Raw genomic sequence first — 7,346 nt, forward strand, 5'->3', positions numbered from 1 at the left:
ACTCTGCAGATGTGAATACTTGGGAAAAGCAGATAATATAAAGGCCAGTTGATAAAGTTTGTTCTTAGCCTAAAAGTCAAAGTGTGTTTCCTTAATTCATATTTTTGTAATGGAAAAATTGGAAAATGCAAAAAAGCAGGAGAAAGGAAAAGAAGTCATCCTAATCCCCTCACCCAGCGATAGCTTCTGCTAGCAGTTTGATGCATTTCCTTTCCATCCTTTTTCTAAACATTTTATACTTGAGGTAATTTTTTATATACAAATTTATATACTTGTTACAAAACTTAATATAGAAATATTTCTCCCATTTATCATAAAAGTTTTATAAAATAATTTTAAATACCTAAATCATATTCCAGATCAGAATATAAAGTACTTCACTTTTTTCCTATTGCTGACCATTTAAATGGTTTCCATGATTTTGTTCTTAAAATATTTTTTTCTGAACTTCAGTTTACTTCTTTAGGATATATTCCCAGGCATGGAATTACTGAGTCAAAGGCTATCAGCCTTTTTAAGGCTTTGGATATCTTGCTGCCAAATTGTTTTTCAAAATGTCTGTACTAATTTCTATGATCAGCAGCATGTAGGAATGTCTGGCCTACCACATTCTCATCAGTGTTTGATATTATCATTAAAAATTAAAGCTCTTTTGCTAATTCTGTGGGCAAAGAAATAGTACCTCAGTTTAATGTGGTACTGTTTTAGATATATTTGATTGCAAATGAAAGAAAAATTTTCTAGATTTTTAAAAAGTATTTGCATATGAATTATATGGGTTTGCCTTTTGCTCATTTATCTATTGGGACCCAAGGTTTTTTCTCCCCTCCACCCCCAAGTAAATTAATTGCATGGTCTCTTTATAACTTACAAAAATGCTATTTTTTATTTTTGAGATTAAATAATGCTCTACCTCCATATCCTTCTATAGCTTATCTTGGACTGGACCCTATCTGGGTAGAGAAATCTTCAATGGGGAAGGATTTCTTTGATTTTCACTGGCTTCCTGCTCATATGTGACCATTTTGTGTTATGCAAACTTATGAAAATATGTGCTACAAATAAAGACATTGTTACTTCTTGTTTGAATGTATCTGTGCAAAGCAAATACGGGGTGTGTGTTGTATCTGTATGCCTGCAGCATCTGCTCTGCTCTGCTCTGTTTCTGAGCACTGGTGGAGGTGGTCTTAATAAAATATATGTTTTACAAATTCTTTGATAGTGATTCTTTGAGATTTTTGCATGCATGTATATATACATAAGAGCCGTGGCAATGAACTGATTAAGTGTTCATCTGCTAACCAAAATGTTGGCAGTTTGAACCCTTCAACCACACTTGCTGCAGGAAGGTCCTGGTGATCTGATTCTGTGAAGATGATGTTCCAGGAAACCCTATGAAGCAGTTCTACTCTATTATGTAGGGTCGCTATGAATGGCACACAACAACAACAAACATGCATACATATTTTAGCTTTCACATATTTTGGGATAGAGTGTTGCTAGGTACTGGTTACAGGGCTAGTGAAGACTCTGACTCATGAGGCACCTGTCAGACATTCAGAGTAAAATACTTAGATCTCAGCCAGGAGCCCCAAATGGAACAGAATGCACTGTGAACTTGATTTGGACATGGTGATCTATGAATTTGGAGAGTTGTCCAGCATTCGTCGCTATTTTTTGGGGAGCTCTGGTAGTGTAGTGCCTAAGGCACTTTACTGCTAACCAGAAGATTGGCGATTCAAACCCACCAGCCACTCCTCGGAAGGAAGGTTGAGCAATCTACTTACATAGTGATACTGCCTCTGAAACCCAAAGAGGGGTCACTAGGAGTTGGGTCCAACTCAACAGCACATAACAACAACAATGTCACTACTGGTGTACATGGAGCATCCACCATTCAGCTCTTTTATTATTTGAGGTCCCCAGTCATTCCCTGAGATGTTCCAACTCCTTTGTAACCCTAAATGTCACAGCTGTCCCTGACATTTATTGACCTGGCACTTCATTAAAATGGGATTGTCCATCTTTATAAAGAGTACAATGGAAAGAAGACCTGAGTGCAAACCCAAACCACAACCACTATTATCGAGTCAATAGTTATATCACCCAAACCTCAGTCTCAACATCCATGAAATGGGCTAAATAATGTTTTTCTCACTATATTGTTAAGAGAAGTAAATGAGATAACATATGAAACATCACTGAATGTATTTTTGAGAAAATATTGTATTTTAAAGTATTCATATTAATTATAACTGCTACTTACTCAGTGTCTACTCTCTGTCATTGTTGTTGTTATGTGCTGTCGAGTCAAACCCGACTCATAGCGACCCCTCCTTGGGTTTCCGAGGCAGTATCACTATGGAAGTAGGATTGCCCAACCTTCCTTCCGAGGAGTGACTGGTGGGTTTTGAACCGCCAGCCGTCTGGTTAGCAGGCAAGTGTCTTAGCCACTATGCTATCAGAGCTCCCACTCTCTGTCAGATACCATATTAAACTCTTTACATAAATGATCTCATTTAATCTACCCAACAAATCTGTGAAGTAGGCATTATCATCCTCATTTCACAAATGAAGAAATGAAGGGTTAGGAGAGTTACCTAAACTTTCCCAACATCACACAACTAGTTAGGGACAGAGGCAGGGTTTAGACTCAGATATTTCAAACTCAAAAATCCATGTTCTTTTCCATTGCATTATATTTTCTTTGTTTCAGTTCAGGCCCTATAAATAATAAATAATAATAAAGTGGTCAACACATTGTTAAATGAATTTACTACAGAACTGCTGACTTAGGAAAGTAAATTAGATGGGATTTTGTTGCTCAACTGATTGCATTATGTACAAGTATCTGGAGTTGGAGATAACCTGGTTTTATACAGCTGAGTATTAAACTGAAAAGTTATCTGTACATGGGATTCTCCCTTTAGGTACAAACTTACCTGCTTTAATTCTCTAAATAGTTCCGCTGTTAATGGACAACTCTGTATTTTCTTCTGATTTAGAGATAAAGAATATCCAGAGGCATTGGTAGGGTAGGATTTTGTGTCTCCTCCTCCACACTTTTTCTCTATAGCAATATATGGTTATATTGCACAGGCCTCTAAAATATAGTGTCTCTTGAAAATGTTGGCGTTCCTTTAGCTTTAGCCCACCCTGATTCAAAACTTGAGTCATCTTTCACATATGTTGTTGTTGTTTGTTGTTATGTGCCATTGAGTCGGACCCGACTCATAGCAACCCCTCCTTGGGTTTCCGAGGCAGTATCACTACGGAAGTAGATTGCCCCATCTTTCTTCCGAGGAGTGGCTGGTGGGTTTGAACCGCCAGCCTTCTGGTTAGCAGTCAAGTGCCTTAGGCATTATGCTACCAGAGCCCCCATCTTTCACATAAAGTGTTGCCAAAGTATTTATCAGTGTAACTCAAAAGCCCTTTAACCAGTGGGATTTCTCCTTGGAGTAAGTGGGAATAGGGAAGTAGGTGGTGGAGGAAAGAAATTGAGCCCTTTCCCCTCTCCCTACTGCCCGGCTGGGAAGGCTCAGAGACCCAGCTCAAGGATCAGGTTTCAGTGTCCTCATCCCTGGCCACACATGAGAATCATCAGGTTCTAAAGTCAGAAATTCTGATTTTATTGGTTGGGGTTAGGGCTCCAACACAACTATTTTTCAAAACTCCCCAGATGATTATGATTCAGTCAAGTTGGCCAATCCCTGATTTAGTCCAACATCCTTCTTTTCCAGGTTAGAAAACTGTGACCCATCTTGAAAAAGTGAGCTGTTCAAATCACAGATAGTGTTGGAGGATGAGCAGAGACCAGAGAGCAAGCACTGGAGCTAAGAGAGGCTCTGCAGAGAAATGCATCAGACAGCAAGGCTGCTCTCCTCACTTGCACACCACCCTCACCTTGCCTCTGACCCAAATGCCTCCTGCGCTGAGCCTCTTGCTGAGATCCAGGCTTTGTCTTCAGAATGTGTATGGGATAATCTGCCCTAAGTCAGATGAAGCCCTCAGTGCAAGGGCACACTTGGAAGACGAGGCTTACTGAAGTTTCTAAAAAAAAAAAAATCATAGATTTATTCTACTTTTTCACTTTAATAAGCAAAAGTTGCTTAGAGAGCTTGATTAAAATGGACACTTCATTCATATGAAATTCTGATTCTGTATGTCTGAGGTAGGGCCCAGGAATCTATATTTCGACAAGCACCTAGAGGAAAGCTGGCATACAGCCGCCAGACTCCTGTATTCTGTAGTGGACTTCCCACCAGGACTAAAGCTCCTTGTAAAGGCTGACTGTCTCTCACCAGCCTCAGCCCCAACACACACACAAAGACCCTACTGTCAAAAAAACAGCAAGCTTTCTTGCTTTCCCTTCATTTTGTGGCCTCCCTGAGGGACAGTTTGGGTCAATCCAAACCAACCTACCTCTTTCTCTGCCTCCCTCTCCTGAGAGGCAATTAGGGTGGGTAAAGAGAAATGTCCCTTTCTTTGCCTTCCCTCCTCAATCCTAATGTCTAGAGGCAAGGCCTGATGCTCAGGCCCCCTGATTGTCTATGGGAAGAGAGCACACCTGGAATAGCCCTAGGACCTGGGCTTCAAAGGTCCTTGAGCTCATTCCAGGACTAGCATCTGGTGGGGTTACAGCTCTTTCATCCTAAACTTGTTCCTTTTCCCATGCATTCAAATACAGCACCACCAGCTGTATTTGTACATGATCATTATAGAATAATATCCCCCCACCACATCCATCAATCTGGTTTAGTCCATATCATGACCATCACCTGCCTCCTAAGGAGGTGTCTTCCTACTTCTAGACTTGTCCAACTCGAGTTTATCCTTACCACAGCCACCGACTATCCATCTAAAAGATAAATCTCACTATGTAGTTGTTAGTTATTAGTCAATTCCAACTCATGACAACCCCATGTGTGCAAAGTAGAATTGAGCTCCATAGGGTTTTCAAGACTATGACCTTTCAGAAGCAGATGTCCAGGTCTTTCCTCCAAGGTGCCTCTGGATAGATTCAAACCATCAACCTTTGGACTTGTTTGTGCCACCAATGTGCCAAGAACTGCCTATTGCACAGAATCAAGGCCAAGCCCCTTGCTTAGTTTTATTCAGTCTCATTCCTCCCTTCCTCTCTTTCTCTCTCCCTCTTCCCTTCTGTTCTTTCTTCCTTACCCCTTCCCTTTGCTCCTCTTCTCTCCCCTCCATTCTTTCTTGTCCCCTCCCTTCTCCTCCCTCCCTCCTCCTCTCTGCCCTCCCCTTCCTCCTTCTTTCTGTCTTCTCTTCCTCCCCCTCTCCCTCTCTCATTCTTTTCTCCCTTCTTTCTTCCCTTCCTCCCTCCCTTCCCTATTTCTAGTGAGCAAGCAGCTCTGGGGATACAGGCAGTCTGTCCACAAGGAGTTAGACTCTGGCAAGAGACATCTCAGTTTTAGGGCCTTTGTTCTGCAAACTACTCTGCCTCTTTGCTGGGACCCAACACCCATAGGCTACCACCACCATCTTGGTAGTCAGGGTTGTCCAGTGCTACTCTTGCTCTTGACCTGCCCACAAATTTCCCTGCATACTATCAATTTACCTGCTTTTTTTGGTTGTTGTTAATTATTTTGAAAAATCAGAAGATTTTATTAAAATATTTTGCAGAAGCTTTGGCAATAGGCCATTTTCTTCTTGATTAGTTTTCCCAGGATTGTGGCATGAGCACATCTTTGCCTGGACTCTTCGATGGAAATAACACCTGTGAACTGGCAAAGCACAGTGATCAATACAGGTGACATTGTGCATTGTCACCTGTAATCCTTGCCACAGTCCTCCAAGGTTGTCTTATCACCACTTTATCAACCACCATCAGAAACAGATTCCAAATTGGGAGCTCTGGTGGTGGACAGAGGGCTTCCAGTCACCAACCACAGGCTCCACCATAGGCCATTATTTACTAGCTTCCAGGAAATTCTTCATTTGGAAAATGAGGGAAATAATAATATCCAATACACGTGTTCTGCTGTGAGTTGTTGAGAAGGTTCAGAGACATGCAGGCAATATACATGGTGCTTGATATCTAGCAAGTCATTGATACATATCATACATCAGTTGTTGTCATTTTGTTGTCGGTTTGTAGCGGAGTCAGATATGTCAATCAAAGAAAAGCAACTTAGGACACCATTATTTTTAGTGAAGGAGCTTCCCCTAAAACAGAGGCTGGTACAGTCCAGGAAGAGGAGATTGTGGTGTGAATAAAACACTATCAACACTCTAAATGGGAAGGGTCCTTCCCAGCTGGTGGACTCAGGAAAGCACCTTGCCAACAGTATCGCTTGACTTGGGCAAGATGAGTTTTGATGTGGGGAGATAAGGAGGAGGATATTCCAGATGAAGGTGCCTTCAGGAGCAAAGAAACAAAAAACCCAGGTAAAACTTGGGCCTGAATGATGACCAGTAAATAGTTCAGGTCAGTGGAACCAAGAGCATACAAGTGAAGAGGGCATGGGCTGGGCATGAATAGCCCATAGCTTAGGCCACTTGAATCTCTGGCTCCAGGACAGCCTGACCTTTGACCAAAACCAAAAAACCAAACTCACTGCCATCGAGATGGATCCAATTCATAGTGACCCCTCCTTGGGTTTCCGAGGTGGTATTACTACAGAAGTAGATTACCCAACCTTCCTTCTGAGGAGTGGCTGGTGGGTTTGAACTGCCAGGCTTCTGGTTTTGAAACAACCCTGGAATTAATTTATCTTTGATCCAGGTTTGTATTCCAGTAACTTCCCCCCCTGAGCTTGGATCCTAACCTTGGGAACTCAGCTATGTCTGGGACTCCCCTGAGTGGAAAGTCTTATTCCTGAAGGTATCACTCCCCTTCCCCTAATAAAACTTGCTTTCACTTACAGAGCTCCTAATGTGTATCAGAAAAAAGTTCTTATGTACATTGTCACCTGTAATCCTTGCCACAGTCCTCCAAGGTTGTCTTATCACCACTTTATCAACCACCATCAGAAACAGATTCCAAATTGGGAGCTCTGGTAGCATAGTGCTTAAGGCACTTGACTGCTAGCCAGAAGGCTGGCGGTTCAAACCTTCCAGCCACTCCTCAGAAGGAAGGTTGGCCAATCTACTTCCATAGTGATACAACCTCGGAAGCCCAAGGAAGGGTCAACTATGAGTCGGGTCTAACTCGATGGCACACAACAACAACAAGATTGTACAGCTGGTAGATGTTGAATTGAGAATTAGAACCCAAATCTGACTGTCTCCCAAGCCCACGATTCCTCATGCATATGGTCTGGCCCTGAGCTCCAGGGCCCTGAAGCCAGCTCCTGATCCTATAGAGTCCTCTCTAGCCTTGCATT

The sequence above is a fragment of the Orycteropus afer genome, unplaced genomic scaffold (assembly GCF_000298275.1).
Source record: "Orycteropus afer afer isolate SDZICR_OR568_19922 unplaced genomic scaffold, OryAfe1.0 scaffold00053, whole genome shotgun sequence".
NCBI classification, from domain to species: Eukaryota; Metazoa; Chordata; class Mammalia; order Tubulidentata; family Orycteropodidae; genus Orycteropus; species Orycteropus afer.